The 15,076-nt window shown below is 37.2% G+C and overlaps 1 protein-coding gene across 6 annotated transcripts in view; it reads left to right on the top strand.

Annotated features, from left to right (window-relative positions):
• The window catches only part of LOC126210216 (uncharacterized), a 131,750-nt gene extending 125,607 nt beyond the window's left edge, over positions 1–6,143 (top strand). For 4 of the 6 annotated variants that reach the window (XR_007540623.1, XR_007540627.1, XR_007540626.1 and 1 more), the window contains one exon: positions 5,864–6,140. The gene's annotated coding sequence lies outside the window, so the exon portion shown is untranslated. Of the gene's footprint in view, positions 1–5,863 lie in introns of all 6 variants that reach the window. The other 2 variants (XR_007540624.1, XR_007540625.1) reach the window with 2 other exon arrangements.
• The last annotated feature ends 8,933 nt before the right edge of the window (positions 6,144–15,076 follow it).

The raw sequence follows: 15,076 nt of genomic DNA, 5'->3' as shown, positions 1-15,076 counted from the left end.
AAGGCCTGTGTTATGACACTTTCTGGCAACTGTTCAAATGAACATTTTTCTAATAAGTAGTGGGAAAATACTATGAATGGTGGTTTGAGACGGTTACTTTCAATCTAAATTTCCTTTTACCCACAATGAATTATTTTATGTGAGAGAATGCGTGATGAATTTCTTAAATTGCAGAGCATATTAACACTTTGAGGCCCAGCCACTTAGAAAAATTTCAGGCCCAAAAACACCAGCCATTCGTGTCATTTTTAAAAATTTTACTGGCACATTTGTGTGATGTATCTTAAACTGTAAAACATGCAAAAAAAGACCTACATTATATGTGAAGGATACCATTAACTTCTCCTGTTTGTGTGTTCACGCTGCTTAACAGTGATGTTGCTATTGGATGACTACGTTACATGTCCTATGCTCTGAATGTGTGCTGTCACAGACTGGTGAGATCATGAGCTATTAGTGGCTGAAAAAAGCGTATTGCAATCTTGATTTCAGTGCTTTGGAAGATAATCTGCTGTATTTGGTGGAAAAACATATTTATACTTTCAGAATAAGAAAATACGCAGTGTACATGTTACTGCCCACCAAAGATCTGTTGATAATTTCCAACAATCAGTGCACATCAAAGTTGCAGGCCCACTGTGAGTGATACATATCCAACGTTCGACTGTGTCAAGTCTGGAAGTGGGAAATACAGATATTCTTTGATAACCTGACAGTGGAATGTCTGCTGAGAGCAGCAAAATGTTATGTGATAAAGTGATATGTCTCTGGTGAGGCTAGTGTAATGAATGTATAGGATTCTCTTATGTGGAAGGAGACGATTCCGCCATTCAGCGATAAAACGTAATGTCCGGAATTGTCTTGTTAGTGTGGATTGGAGGAATTTTTGCAGAGGCAGAGGTATATTTACTGCAACTAGCATGTGTGTGAAGAAAATTTTAAAGGAAATTTTAAATTTGAATGGATATCCAGTAACTGTACATAACTAAGGTCGTGGACTTAGTGATTCCAGTCACTTGTGCTGCAAGATTATTGAAACGTAACTTTTTGCTATAAATAGGCAGTGTAATTACTCACGAACTCAGGCTTGATACAAAGTGAAATGAGTCCATTTTTTGCATGCAGTTATGGGTCATTGGCAGCCCTCCGTACAACTGGCAGAGATATGTGCAGTCCAACTCTCGATAATTTCTGCTGAGATCCAGGATTTGCAAGCTGCCTAAATACAACCTCTGTTTTATTTATCATAGACAGAGATTTAGGAAGCAGGTTTTAAATTGTAAGACATTTCCAGATGCAGATGTGGACTCTGACCACAATCTATTGGTTACAAACTGTAGATTAAAACTGAAGAAACTGCAAAAAGGTGGGAATTTAAGGAGATGGGATCTGGATAAACTGACAGAACCAGAGGTTGTAGAGTGTTTCAGGGAGAACATTAGGGAACGATTGACAGGAATGGGGGAAAGAAATGCAGTAGAAGAAGAATGGGTAGCTCTGAGGTATGAAATAGTGAAGGCAGCAGAGGATCAAGTAGGTAAAAAGACGAAGGCTAGTAGAAATCCTTGTGTAACAGAAGATATACTGAATTTAATCGATGAAATGAGAAAGTATAAAACTGCAGTAAAAGAAGCAGGCAAAAAGGAATACAAACACCTCAAACATGAGATCGACAAGCAGTGCAAAATGGCTAAACAGGGATGGCTAGAGGACAAATGTAATTGTGTAGAGGCGTATCTCACTAGGGGTAAGGAAGATAACTGCCTACAGGAAAATTAGAGAGACCTTTGGAGAAAAGAGAACCACTTGTATGAATATCAAGAGCTCAGATGGAAACCCAGTTCTAAACAAAGAAGGCAAAGCAGAAAGTGGAAGGAGTATATAGAGGGTCTATACAAGGGCGATGTACTTGAGGACAATATTTTGGAAATGGAAGAGGATGTATATGAAGATGAAATGGGAGATACGATACTGTGTGAAGAGTTTGACAGAGCACTGAAAGACCTAAGTTGAAACAAGGCCCCGGGAGTAGACAACATTCCATTAGAACTACTGACAGCCTTGGGAGAGCCAGTCCTGGCAAAACTCTACCATCTGGTGAGCAAGATGTATGAAACAGGCGAAATACCCTCAGACTTCAAGATGAATATAATATTCCAATCCCAAAGAAAGCAGGTGTTGACAGGTGTGAAAATCACCGAACTATCAGTTTAATAAGTCACGGCTGCGAAATACTAATGCAAATTCTTTACAGACGAATGGAAAAAGTAGTAGAAGCCGACCTCAGAGATGATTAGTTCGGATTCCGTAGAAGTGTTGGACATGCGATGCAATACTGACCCTAAGGCATATCTTAGAAGATAGGGTAAGGAAAGGCAAACCTACGTTTCTACCATTTGTAGATTTAGAGAAAGCTTTTGACAATGTTGGCTGGAATACTCTCTTTCAAATTCTGAAGGTGGCAGGGGCAAAATACAGGGACCGAAAGGCTATTTACAATTTGTACAGAAACCAGAGGGCAGTTATAAGAGTTGAGGGACATGAAAGGGAAGCAGTGGTTGGGAAGGGAGTGAGACAGGGTTGTAGCCTCTCCCCGATGTTATTCAATCTGTATATTGAGCAAGAAGTAAAGGAAACAAAAGAAAAATTTGGAGTAGGTATTAAAATCCGTAGAGAAGAAATAAAAACTTTGAGGTTCGCCGATGACATTGTAATTCTGTCAGAGACAGTAAAGGACCTGGAAGAGCTGCTGAAAGGAATGTACAGGACTTGCAAGAGCAGTTGAACAGAAAGGACAGTCTCTTGGAAGGAGGATATAAGATGAACATCAACAAAAGCAAAACGAGTATAATGGAATGTAGTTGAATTAAGTCGAGTGACGCTGAGGGAATTAGATTAGGAAATGAGACACTTAATGTAGTAAATGAGTTTTGCTATTTGGGGAGCAAAATAACTGATGATGGCCGAAGTAGAGAGGATATAAAATGTAGACTGGCAATGGCAAGGAAAGTGTTTCTGAAAGTATTTGTATGGAGTGTCACCATGTATGGAAGTGGAACATCGATAAATAGTTTGGACAAGAAGAGAATAGAAGGTTTCGAAATTTGGTGCTACAGAAGAATGCTGAAGATTAGATGGGTAGATCACATAACTAATGAGGAGGTATTGAACAGAATTGGGGAGAAGAGAAATTTGTGGCACAACTTGACTAGGAGAAGGGATTGGTTGGTAGGACATGTTCCGAGGCATCAAGGGATCACCAATTTAGTATTGGAGGGCAGTGTGGAAGGTAAAGATCATAGAAGGAGGCCAAGAGATGAATACACTAAGCAGATTCAGAAGTATGTGGGTTCCAGTAGGTACTGGGAGATGAAGAAGCTTGTACAGGATAGAACAACAAGGAGAGCTGCATCAAACCAGTCTCGGGACTGAAGACCACAACAACAACAATAACAACAACAGACAAAGATGCAACATGCCGAGAGGCCTGTTACTGAACATCATGATGTACTTCGAGAACCAGTGACTGCATGGGTGTAACACCTCCCTTTCATTAAAGGAAATTGGACAAGGAAGTTATTGGTAGACGAAGATGGCAACATGTGAGAAGTTTATCGGCCATCACGACAAATGTTTTTGACAAACAACATTTAATATACAGGGTGGTCCATTGATGGTGACCGGGCCAAATATCTCACAAAATAAGCATCAAACAAAAAAACTACAAAGAACGAAACTCATCTAGCTTGAATGGGCAAACCAGATGGTGCTATGGTTGGCCCGCTAGATGGTGCTGCGATAGGTCAAACAGATATCAACTCTGTTTTTTTAAATAGGAACGCCCATTTTTTATAACATATACGTGTAGTACATAAAGAAATATGAATGTTTTAGTTGGACCACTTTTTTCGCTTTGTTACCGGTAGATAGCGCTGTAATATTCATAAACGTTTAAGTATGTGATATCACGTAACATTTCGCCAGTGCGGACGGTATTTGCTTCATGTTACATTACCCGTGTTAAAATGGACCTTTTACCAATTGTGGAAAAGGTCTATATCATGTTGATGTATGGCTACTGTGATCAAAATGCCCAAAGGGCGTGTGCTATGTATGTTGCTCGGTATCCTGGACGACATCATCCGAATGTCCGGACAGAGAAAACAACACCACATAACAAACCTGACATCATACTCACCAATAAAAAGAAGAAATTAACACAACTAATCGAAATATCCTTACTCAATGCAACAAATATACGGAAGAAAACAGGAGAAAAAATTGAAAAATACATCCAACTGGCTGAGGAAGTCAAGGACATGTGGCATCAGGATAAAGTTGACATATACCAATTATACTATCAACTACAGGAGTCATACCACACAATATCCACCAGTACATCAGTGCAATACAGCTACATCCAAACTTATATATACAACTACAGAAATCCGTAATTATTGATACATGTTCAATTACCCGAAAGTTCCTAAATGCAATATAACATATACTGTACACTTAAAAGGAAGTCATGCTTGATCAAGGTCCGCGTCACTTTCCATTTTTGACCAGACATAACATCTGAGAAAAGAAAGAAATAATAGTAATGATGATGATGATGATGATGATGATGATGATGGAAACGAAATCAAAATTTGCTTTGAAATGTAGTCCCCACCCTCCAAGTAAAGGTTTATTTTAATCTGTATTATTCCAAAATAGTATTTTAAAGCATTACAGACATTGGCGATCAGTGACAGCATTTCTTTCAACTTATCATTTTCAAAAGGGAAATTCTTGTAAGAAAGTCCTCAGTAGATTTATCTGAGCTCACAGGTGTGTGTAGCTTGTTTCCTTTGGATTTCATGCTAGTTAATGCTGACTGGACTCATCACTAGATTTTGGAGAGTTCCTTGCGGCTTACAACTGCTCCAAAACTAAGTAGTCAACCAGCTTGCGAGCCGCAGTATCCATGATGCTGTGAAGACAAAGAAACATAGAGGTCTCTTCAAGATACACTTTAATAGAACTTTGATACTTATTTCAGCCACAACAAGAGTTTGGTAAAAAGCACATGAATTTCCAAGTTATTAATTCTTTCTGGCAGCTGTTATTACGGCTTAGTAGTAATTGGTGCCAATAAGTAACATGCGAACTATTGTATGTGCGATTGTACTGGTAGGTAGGAGATTGTGTGTTGATGTATAAATTAGAAAACTGTTTATAGACCATGATTTATGTGTCTTTGAGTCGTAATTAATCTATATGAATTATTAATGTAATAGAGGTGTAGGAAAACAGTGCATTATGTTTCATGACTTTCATTACCGGAAAAAATGCATTTTCACTGCAGAAAAAGTATATTTTCACCCAGGAAAAAAAATTTTTAACTAGAAAAAATCTGTTTTCTTTTCCCGCCTTGTCTGCATATACACCCAATTTTTGGCTACCTTTTCCTTTAGATTTCCTCACCCCCACCATCATGAGTTTTTGGCCCCTGGTCTGAACGAATATTGCATTGGGCAAGAAAATTTTTGTCAGATGAAGGTGTTATTGATATTGAAAATGGCCTTTACTTTTTTTAGGACAGAAAACAAAAATTAAATACAAGTGCACCAAACATCACAACATATTTTCGTTAGCCTTTGGCAAATGTTAATGTAGTTTGTAAGATTAATTGTAGTTGAGTGATACGATTACAGTTTTGGGCGTTACTCAAGGTAAGGGTAAGTATTGTATTTCTTTTGCAGCAAACATTCAGTTGCAAAAGGCACATAATATTTATTCTTATTTACAAAATAAATACACAAATATTGCTAAGATTTGGATGTAATAACTCCACATTTTTCCTGTGTTTCTGTTTCAGGCTGGAATGCATGCAACATAAGAGAATCATTACATCATACCAAAAAATTATTTCAAAAATGCTAGAAAAATGAGGATGACTCTTAGTGCCAGCTTTACATATACACTTGGTTCTAATTTTGTATTGCTTGCTTATTGTGTATGATTGGCATTTGAACTGTAATTTCTTTTTTATGTTTTAATGGTGAATATGCTTTTTTGCTGCTATGGAAAATGAGATAATTTCCTGTAGAGAATAAAAGTGCTGTAGTTGGTCAAAAAAAGTATATTAAAAATATGATAGGAACACAATATTTTTAGAGCAGTGTTACTTATTTTAGTGTTACTTATTTTAGTGTTCATATGTTACAAATTACTCGTTCACTACCCAGAAATGAAGACAGCTATCCTGTGTATCACAAAATGTTTTATAAGCTTGTGACTGGTGGTAGGGGATAGACTGATAAATCAAGTGCAAATGATGACATCAGTACGTTATTGTGATGTATTTTGGGACTGTTTATATTTTTAAAAATATTGAAAATTCCATATATCAATATTTAAAAAAAAAATATATCAGTATCTGCTCTCGATATATTGAAAAAAATATTGATATATCAATGGAAAAAAATGTTGACATACTGGCCTATAAAAAGTTGGCTGCACATGGTAAATGTACCTATGGTTTTAGAACTATATATTTAAGTATTGATTTATTACTAGATATTCTACACATCAACAAGCTAGCGGCTTGCCTATCTGCCTCAGAGTTAGAATTGGACCTAGCAGTTGTAGTTTCAAAATTGCGTGGTGAAGCTAAATGTTGCATTTTCTGTTGGTAGTGCTGAGCGCCAATTACGTCAGCACTTCTCCTCGCCCATCCCTGTCAACTGCAAAACCAATCTTGTCATTCAGATTTTCAACAACTGTCTTTGAAGAATGCCAATGTGAAGAAATAGCCCACTAGTTGCATTAAAAATTGTTTTTTAACACAACTGGTGTACTATTTCTTCAAATCAGAAATTTTGTTACTCCATTCACATCGCCACCTCTAGTGGAATCTCCTTTTGTGCCATCTATACTTGCTTCACACATTCAAAGAGAGAGATTGGACATGATGAGCCCAAAAAGTAGTAAGACTCCTTCACACAGTGAAAGTAAAATTATGTTCTACAATAATTTCAAAAGAACAATTTCAAATATTTACTGAAAATTGTGATAAAAAATATTACATAAAAATATCGGCACTCGATATTGCCATTTTAATATTGATATATCAGGTGACAAATATCGCTGATATTGGTACCAGTATATATCTTTGGGTGGTGGGAATTGATGTATTGGTATTTTATCAACAGCGTTAATGTATTTAATATTTTTAACATTGATGACATATTTAAATTTTATGCTAAACCAAGACTCGGACTTGAATCTGTACCTTTCAGTGAAATTTCTCTTTCCAGTCTATTCTTTACAGCCCAATATAAAACTTAAACTAACTACTGCTTACTTCTAATGTAACTGGATGTAATGTAATCTACTCATCAATCGGCGGCAGGAGAATACATGTGTAAAAAAAAGGTATTACATATACAAGCATTTGGAGCCAAGCGGCTCTTTGTTCTTTCAGAGGGGTTGAAGGAGAAGGAAGAGGGGTGAAGGAAAAGGACTGGTGAGTTTTAGGAAAAGTAGTAGTGTTTGGAAAAGTCACTCAGAACCCTGGGTCGGGGGAGACTTACCGGAAGGGATGAGGGGGAAAGACTGATTGGCAAAAAAGAAGACAGGTCAGGAAGTGAAAGATGTAGAAAACTGAAAGGAGTGAAGAAAGTGAAGAAATGCTGAGATGGAAGAAATTGATGTAAATTATGGCCATGTGGGTGGCAACAACCATCGCCATATTGTAGTGCAAGTTCTCACCTGTGGAGTTCTTAGAAACTGGTGCCTGAGGGAAAAATCCAGATGATGTGTGTGATAAAATAAGCACTGAGATCACAGCTGTTGTATTTTAGAATATTCTGTACAACAAGACATTGTGTGTTGCCAGTATAAACCCTCTTCCTATGCCCGTTCATCCTGACTGATAATTTGGAAGTAGTCATGTCGATGTAAAACGCCGAACAGTGTTTACATAACAGCTGGTATATGACATGTCGTTTCACAGGTGTGATCTCCCTTTGTTGGTATGTGTTTTGCCAGTTACAGGGCTGTAGAAGTGGTGGTAGGAGGGTGCATAGGGCAGGTCTTGTGGAAAAGCCGGTTACAGGGGCAGGAGCCATAATAGGGTAGGGAGATTAGTGCAGAAGGAGCATGGGGTCTGACAAGTATTTGCGGAGATTTGGAAGGGTGATGACAAGCTATTCTAGGTGTGGTGGGCAAAATCTCAGACAGAACGACCTCATTTCAGGGCATTATTTTAGGAAGTGATGGCGTTACCACTTGTCCAGTGCAGTCCCCAACATTCAGTCTTTCCTTCTCATCCAGTCTGGTAAGTTGCCCCTGACTCAGGGTTCTGGGACCTTTTTGAACTCTACCACTTTTTCTAAACTTCATCTATCCTTCTCCTTCAACCCTCAATGTAGCTGATGTCTTCACCATACATACAAACTTGGGATAACAAATCAGTGAAATTCAAATAAATTTGTTTTCTTGAGTCATATTTGCCAACACAACACGAAAATGGAGTATGAGAAATCGATAATTTTAGTCAAAGGAGTAGTTTGTTGGCATCCTGAGGGTAAAAAATATAATTGGGATATCATTTGGAATCCTATGGATGAAAATCGCAGGTTTTTTGCAAACCACAAGTAGGTAAAATCTGTATTGAAAACTTTAGGTATAAATTAGAACCTCAGAAAAGTTGTTAAAGTGAGAAGGATGAGGTCTCATGCTTCAAGCTACTGTGGTGGATCTTTTCTCTTTTTTGTGTAAAGTGGACATTAACTGCGTACAAATTATTATTAGTGCTTACTGGTGTTTATATGCCAGTAAGATATCAATCCTATCACATGAAATGGTTTGCAGATGTCATGTACATTTGTACTCTTTTCAGTGCTTTGGGGGTTCAGAGGTTTTTGTTCTAAACTCCGTTTGTGTTTCATATGTATGCTGAATGACAGTCTATGAAGGTTAATTTATATATGTATCTGCACAACTTCAAATAAATGCAGCAAAATATAGTTTGTAATCTTTTTTCAAGGTCACTACAAAATATCTTATGTAACAGAAAATTTCTACTTTCATCTCTTATATTCGTGAAACTTGTCTGGTAGTTCCAGTAGCTGAGACAGTGTGTACAGTACTTTTCATGTTCTTTTCAAGACAGACATAGCTCATTCACATGCATTTGGCACCTTTCTGATAGCAAAAGCATCATTGTAGCACTCATCTCCAAGCACAGAGTAGTTGTTGTACTCACCCTACCCGTGAAGGTTAAAACCAAACCTACTTCATACATAGAATAGATTCTATCCTAACCTAAACATGGACCCCCGAAAAACTGACGATGGAGATCGGAAGCACTGTGACTAAGCTGTAGGCTGATGTTATCAGTTGACCTCTGGCGATAGCGTCTGACGACCGTTGTCGGTACCACTGTGAAGGCAGCCTAAGATTGCCACCAAGAAAGAATAAGAGTGGGATGAGTTATACTATCCCATCTCACCTATGCAGGTACATTGTCCTCATAAGTGGAAAAGACTGGTAAGAGAATGAATGTACAAAATTACAGACCAATATCCTTAACACGGTTTGTTGCAGAATTGTTGATCATATTCTATGTTTGAATGTATTAAATTTCCTGTAGAGGGAAAAAAATCTTCCATCCACAAGTCAACATCGATTTAGAAAGGTCACTAGTGCAAAACTGAACTTGTCTTTTTCTTGCATGATATCCTGCAAACCATGGATGAAGTGAACAGGCAGATTCCATTTTCTTATATTTCCAGAAAGTCTTTGACACAGAGCTATGCTGCAGACTGTTGATGAAGGTGTGAGCAAACGGAATATGTTCTTGGAGATGTGAGTGGCTCAAAGGGTTTTTGAGTAATAGAACCCAGTAAGCAGTCCTGGATGATGAGTGTTCATGAGAGACAGATGTATTCACACAAGAGCCCCAGGGGAGTGCAATAGGACCATTCTTGTTCTTTATAAACAATCTGACAGGTAAGGTGAGCAACAGTCTGCCAGTTTTCACTGACAAACTTGTCTTTGGGGCAACTGCAGGAGTATATAGGATGACTGGGGTAGAATTTCTTTTTGGTGTGATGAATGACATCTTGCTCTAAATGTGGAAAAATTTAAGGTAATGAAGGTAAGTAAGAATAACAATATGGTAATATTTGAATATGGTGTTAATTCTGTGTTGCTCAATACTGTTCAATCGATTACATCTCCAGGAGTAGCAGTGCAAAGTGATGTGAAATGGTACAAGCTTGTGAGGTAAGTTATAGGGAAGGTGGTGGTATACTTTAATTTAGTGGTTGGATTCTAGGAGAGTGTAGATCACTTGTGTGACCCATTCTGTTTTGCTTGAGTGTTTGGGATCCCCACCAGCTCAGGTTGAAACAGCCACCAAAGCAGTTCGGAAACATGCTGCTAGATTTGTTATTGATAGATTCGATCAGCAACTTTATATTACGGAATTGTTCCATAAGCTCAAATGGGATTCCTTGGAGGGAAGATGATTCTCTCTCTCTCTCTCTCTCTCTCTCTCTCTCTCTCCTCTTCCCCCTCTCTCTCCCCCCACCCACCCCCACTCCCAAATGCTAATTAGGTATTTGAAAAGAGTGTTAAATGATTCTAATGCCACCAACATATGTATTCCATAACGACTACGAAAAAGATATAAAAGAAATGAGTATTTTTGTATCCCTTCATTTGCGAGTGGAACAGGACAGAGTGGCTAACTGGGGTATAGCATACCCTGTACCCTGCACCATATGGTGGCCTGTGGAGTATGTATGTAGTTGTAGAAAAGGGGATACAATCTCATCAATTTAAAAAGAAAAATTGTTATTGGAGCTAAAAATCCAGGTGGGGATACAAGGTGTCTACAGGTCACGAAAGTCATGGAAAAGTGATGAAAATGAATAGGTGGTCCTGAAAGTAATGAAAAGGCAATGAAATTGAGTGGGTGGTCATGAACTTTGTTTTGTGTGTCAGTTAGGTGCAGTTCTACAAGAGAGTAGCAAGATAGAACTACCTCCAAAAATGTATCCAGCAGTCCATTTAATAAAAAATTTGCCAGGACTCTTAAAGGCCTTCTTATGTGTAGGGGACTAGCATGTCCATCTGTGCAAGCCACATTAGTGAAGCCTCTGTTGCTGCGGTTTACAACTCTGACAGACAGGTGCAGATGTGGCTTCTTTGAGTTACTTAAGTTACATGTAGTGTCTACACCTAGTGGAAATGACATATAAATTGTAGTTCCGTGGATGATAAATCCTGCCAACTCGTGTGTTGCTGGAGGATTATCACTTACAACTGTTTCCTTAATCCTGTCCCCTCCCACTTTCGTTTAAATCTCTTTAATCCGTATCTTTTTTGGAAAGACATTTCCTTAAAGATTTTTAATAATTACTATAAAACTATTGTAATTTTAATCTCATTTAAAGGGTGTAGAGGTTGATCAGAGTAAAATCGATCTCTCACTAGTCAAAATGTTTCCCCCACCGTGTTAGTGCTACTCACAGACTATATCTTCGTATCTGTCAAATATTTTGTGCAAATGTGACTTTGACATTAGTTTCAGTGGCATTTTGTATCTAAAAACAGACAAATGAGGAAACAGGCATTCAGAATTGGTTAATTCACTACTTTCAAGGCAACAAAACAGGATGTCCTTTGCTGTAGTAAAGATAGTGCCAGCACAGTCACAAGTTTCTTCTGAACAGAATTTGAATGGCAGTAACGAATTACCATCATTTGCTGCTGCTACAACCTCTAGAACTTCAGTTGAAGAGTGTTCCAAAACAAACTCATTTGAACATTTTTAGTTACAGGTAGAATTGTAAAATCTGAAATTGTATGGGCTATAAATAAATCCATGTCTCATTCTTCAGTATGAAGTTCTAGGAAAACACCAGACACATTCCAAATTATGTTCTGACAGCATGAGTAAAAAAAAAAAAGTTACACAAGTAAAGTTGTCAGTATAAATTACTCATGGACTTGACCCTCCCTCATTTCAAGATTCTCATCTTGATTCTTTTGTGTGTTATATAATGAGAGTTTAAACAAACTTGTCTAAAAGTGACAGATGGCTTTGTTGGTTCATTTCTGAAATGAACAAAATTAGTTGTATCTAGAAGATATTTAGCATCTAAATATTTGAATTGTGCTGCATCTTCTGATTTACAGTAAAATTTCCTGGAGGGTCAGAATGCTTTGAATTTGTCACCTAAGAATATAATGCAAATTTCAATGGCTGGGCAAATGTGAACTTGAAGATGTTGCATGATTTGCAAGCATTTCTAATCAGTGAAGAATATAATCAACCACAAACATTTTACTGTGGAATTTACTCATTTCATATAGTAAATGGAGGTTTGAAAACTGCTCATAATAAAAGTGGTTGGAATGTTCATGAATTTCTTAGGGTGATTTGGTACTTCATGAAGGATTTTCCCTCAAAGGGGACAACTCTCTTATATTTCAGTGGGTTTCCCAAGTTTTCCTCTCATGTTTTGTTCTATAGGATAGGTTGGAAAAATTGAAGTTATGGAGAGAGCACTTGAACTTGTTCTGCATTTGAAGAAGTGTGTTAATGACGTATGTAAAAGACCAACTGAAAGTAGAAAATTTGAAAAAATTAAACATCACTTAGAAGACAAATTCTTTGCAGAAAACATGAGTTTCTTATGTCATTATCAATTGAACTTCAGGAGTTTTTTACTGAGTATCAGTCAAATGACACTCTATTCCCCTTTGTGTACAAAGATTTGTTCAGTTTAATATAGCATTGCTTGGTTTGTTTATAAATAAATAAATCTTCTGCTACCCGTCATGATTTTCTTTATTTTACTATTCGCACAACGCGTTTTGAGAAATAATTCCCATTTTCAAGTGCGTTTTTATGGTGTGTGTTAAGCCATTTCTTTTGATGTTGTCAGTGTGTGTGAGTCTGCTTCGTTTTGTTGACTTTTACTGTAATACATAAGAAACACGATGTTTAGTTGGGTATCAATTCTTTCTGTGAGGTTAGTGGCTAAAGTTTGAGAACAATTTGTACTTACAATTTTCTAATGGTCCATTTGTGTAGAGAGTCACACACACTTAACATCACACACAACTTGTACATTTTACACATCGAAAGAAAGAATTGATACCCAACTAAAAATCGTGTTTCTTATGTATTACAGTAAAAGTCAACAAAATTAAGCAGACTCACACACACTGACAACATCAAAAGAAATGGCTTAACACACATTATAAAAACGCACTTGAAAATGGGAATTATTTCTCGAAACGCGTCGTGCGAATAGTAAAATAAAGAAAATCGTGACTGGTAGCAGAAGATTTATTTATTTATAAACAAACCTATTGTATCTACAGTCGCAGGCTTTCAAAAACCATTTATAATGGATCAAATCAGATAGCATTGCTTGGTTCATAAAGAAAACTGTTACAGAAATAGCAACAAATTCTAGCAAATGTTACCAAAGCATGTAATCATAAAACAAGTCATGATAGTGTTTTGAATGAAGACCAGAAAAACAATAAGTCTCCAAGGTAAGAAGTGATCAATATTTCTCAGTTTTCCACCAGAATATCCAGCTCATAAGAAATAAAGTGAAACAACAAGAAGTGGAACTACAAACTATTGACAGCTCACTGTTTACATAACGGAACATTGGTGTAGGGGATCTGAAATCACACATGTAGCTCTAAGCTCTTATGTATTACAGTAAAAGTCAACAAAATGAAGCAGACTCACACACACTGACAACATCAAAAGAAATGGCTTAACACACATCATAAAAATCTAGCATGCCATTATAGTATAACCACTATGAGAGATGGTGAATCACATATATACATGGTGAGCACAGAGTCTTGCCCGGATTATAACAATTTATTACAGAATAGCAATTTTGACATAATAATTTACATTTGATGCTTTTACATAGGTTTGTGTTACTAGTTTTTTTAAGACCACTTACGTTAGTAAACCTCAACAGTAGCTCAGAGAATGTCGAGGCGGAGTGATAAAATTATAAAAAATCCAGAAAACAGAACAAAAGTAGCCTGGAAAGTCATCAAACAAGACACACATAGAAAAAAAGACCAAACAGGTAAAAATAGAATTATAGCACAATGGTACCACAATAAAATTGTGAACCAATATTTCAACAACATAGCCACCAAGCTACAGTGCAAATTTGACAAAATAGAGCAGGTACAATCACTGAACTATGTTCCAAACACAATGACGCTGTGACCCACCACTTCAGAAAAAATAAGCAATGTTGTTCGGAACCTAAAAAATAAAACATCAGCAGCTATAGGTGAAGTACCCGTGTGCTTGCTGAAGGACTGTATTGACAGTATCAAAGACCTTTAGCACAAATCATAAATGAATCATTCACCATATGTTGTTTCACGGAGGCACTAAAGCATGCAAAGGTCCTGTCCCTACATAAGGAAGGGGACCCCAAAAATATAGAAAATTATAGGCCCATCTCTTTACTGTCATCATTTTCAAAAGTAATGGAAGCCATAATGAAAATTAGATTCATGATGTCCTAACAAAATACAATTTCCGTGTAAAGAACAGTTTGGGTTCAGGCTTGGTAAAAGCACACAATCAGCTATATCTCATTTTACAGATATTGTTCCGGAAGTGCTAGGTAAAGGAGATCATGTAACTGGCATCTTCCTTGACTTCAGCAAAGCCTTTGATACAGTAGACTGCACAGTTCTGTTAACCTCGAGGCTCTATGTATAAGAGGTGTAGCAAATAGTGGTTTTGTACATACCTAAAAAAACAAGAGTGCAACAGGTAGAGATCTCTCAAACTAACTCCAGTCATGCCATAAAACATATTTCTGACCCAGAATACTTAGTATTGGAGTCTCCTAAGGAAGTGTGCTTTGCCCAACACTCTCCTTGATATGTATCCAAAAATAATTCGTTAAAAGTGAAAGATGAACTCAGAATGTGTATCACAAACAAAATTTCTATGCTTGCTTGTCACAACTAAAATGGAATGCGCGTGTTACTGCCCTTGGGAAACGAA

The sequence above is a fragment of the Schistocerca nitens genome, chromosome 10, assembly GCF_023898315.1.
Source record: "Schistocerca nitens isolate TAMUIC-IGC-003100 chromosome 10, iqSchNite1.1, whole genome shotgun sequence".
NCBI classification, from domain to species: domain Eukaryota; kingdom Metazoa; phylum Arthropoda; class Insecta; order Orthoptera; family Acrididae; genus Schistocerca; species Schistocerca nitens.
The sequence above is the reverse complement of the archived record's forward strand: the minus strand, read 5'-3'. Positions and strand labels throughout refer to the sequence as shown.